Genomic DNA, 2,481 nt, shown 5'->3' with positions numbered 1-2,481 from the left:
AGTAAAGAAGTTTAATCAGTACTTCCACTTTTACCAGAGTATTTTTTAACACAAGTATCTGTACTTTTACTCAGGTACGGAAAGTGAGTACTTTTGCCATCTCTGCTTTTATCCAGAATAATGTGTGCTAAAAATTTTCACTTTGCTGATCTAGCTCCCACTTTCAGTAATTGTTTATAGGTTTTCTGTGATAGTTTTTACAATTATCAATCTACTATATAAAGTGACTTAAATGGTTACCCACCTGCTCAGCCTGTAATTTTCAATTTGCAGGTTTTACATTACATGTAAAAAATGTAATACATTTAAAAAAGAAAATGATTTATTGGGTTGGCCCCTCTTGGGCGCCTTTACTTTGGGGGTCCCTGTGGGCATCTGGGGTGCTCCGGCACTCGGGAAGGGGCGGGTCTTTGGCTCTTCAATAGTGGTTATTGAGCATCTTTCCTTTGGATAAACTTTACATGCACAAATGCACCCTCAAAAACAACCACAGGTGCTTGTTTCCAGGTACTTAGAGATTCACGTCCATACAGAAAGCCCATATTCTGATCATCAGCTTCCACAGTATACATCTCAGATTAAATAATACTACTTATACTTCAGCGATAGTATCAAGGTGCGACTTTATTATATCTCTTATACTATATCCATTGGTTGTGCTGTTCTTTTACATCTTTCTATGCAGGTGATGAAGCAGACAGAAGACGTTTTACCATTGTCTCCCTTATATCTCCTCTTTCTTTCATCTGTTCTCCTTTTTCCTGTTTTTCCTTTCCTGTTCTACTTACATTGCAGTGTCCATATAATCTGTAATACTCCCTTTATGAATTATAATAAAGCTATTTAAATGCATAATTCAAGCGGAATACTATGGCGATAGCCGTACTGCTCCACTTGTAAAAGTAAAACCTGTTGGGCTCTTTTATAGCATCAAGACAATTATTCTTATTGCCACATTGCCAGACAGGCATAATTGGATTTTAAATTTACATTTCCTTTTATCGATTTGGGAAGGTCATGTTTAGAGACAACTTCTTCCCTTCAGACAAAGTTTAAATATGGGGGAGTGGCGGCCAATTGGTTCCGGGCATAGAGCTTGGAGTCCTTAGTTTCTGTGTCAGAGACAGAGGCTAAGGAGATTTCTTGCAGCTTTAATGAAATAAACTCAGGAAACAGAGGCGGGAATCCAAAAATCCAAAGTCAAACATGAAAAATATAAAGCAAACCAGAACTATGGAGACATCTGGGGAAACAAAACACGAGGAGCCAGGGAGAGACGAGGAACATAGACCACAGCATGGGAAGACAGCAAAGACAAGGAACCAACAAAGAGTGAGAGCAGAGGGAGAGCATATATAGCTGACAGAGACAAAGGGAGGGTTAACGAGCTGATAAGGAGCAGGTGTGAGAGGAGACAACGAGGGAGCCAAGGGGAAAGGAACATACATACACAAGAGGGCAACAGAAAAACATGAGAACTAACATAAATCTAGAAATTACAAAAAAACTGGAATTAAACCAATAAATCTAGAAAACAAGGAGCAAAGTAAAGAACAGCAGAACCAAGACCATGACATTCTGAGTTCAAGCCCCACTCTCACAGACTGTCACTCTGGGTCCCTGAGCAAGACACTTAGCCCCACACTGCTTCCCGGGCACTGCACAATGGCAGCCCACTGATCCCTAAGGGGACGGCTTAAATGCAGAGAGGTCATTTCGTTGCTCTGTACTTATGACAGTGTAATGACATCAAAATGCTTGAAAAAGAAAAATGAGTGCAGACATTAGCCAAGAATTGTTCACATCTCCGGAAGATTTAGGTATAGCCTAATGTTCTAATTAGTTTTTAGTAATAATTAGTTTTTTAATTAAAGTAATATCAATAATTTTAACATTTCTTAACAAGACTGACTTGAATCTGATGGAGAATCAAGATAAGGGTGGTGGCAGGTAGACCTTCCAATCTCAAAGCTTTAGAGCTCACCACTAGATAAAACATGCAGAAAGCTGGTAAGTGTTGGGTTTGTTAGCTTTTGAATAAAGCATCCCCCTTTGAAAGAAATAGAGAAACAAATACTTTACTGTTTTTTTAAGCAATTTAAGAAATATAAGATTTTCTAAAGATACTCTGTTTACATTGTTGAATACATTCTTAGAGACCTCTTTGTCCAAAAAAAAGAAAACAAACTCTTGGTTGATCCATTTAACCTTAATCCAAATCTGTGAAACAATATTTTCTAGTTATATATACGTGTGTGTTTTTGGTCTTTAGGTAGCAAAAATAACCACCTATCAATCATAGAGGCATTGAAGTTTAAACCAGGTGTTTGTACAACGACCACTAGATGGAACCATTGGATAGCAGTTATTATTCTTTCTTTGGTTTACAGTAATAATGAAGAAGAGAAGAGAAGAGAAGAGAAGAGAAGAGAAGAGAAGAGAAGAGAAGAGAAGAGAAGAGAAGAGAAGAGAAGAGAAGAG

This window comes from Cyprinodon variegatus, unplaced genomic scaffold (genome assembly GCF_000732505.1).
Source record: "Cyprinodon variegatus isolate N-32 unplaced genomic scaffold, C_variegatus-1.0 Scaffold445, whole genome shotgun sequence".
Classification (NCBI taxonomy): domain Eukaryota; kingdom Metazoa; phylum Chordata; class Actinopteri; order Cyprinodontiformes; family Cyprinodontidae; genus Cyprinodon; species Cyprinodon variegatus.
Note: the sequence above shows the minus strand (reverse complement) of the source record.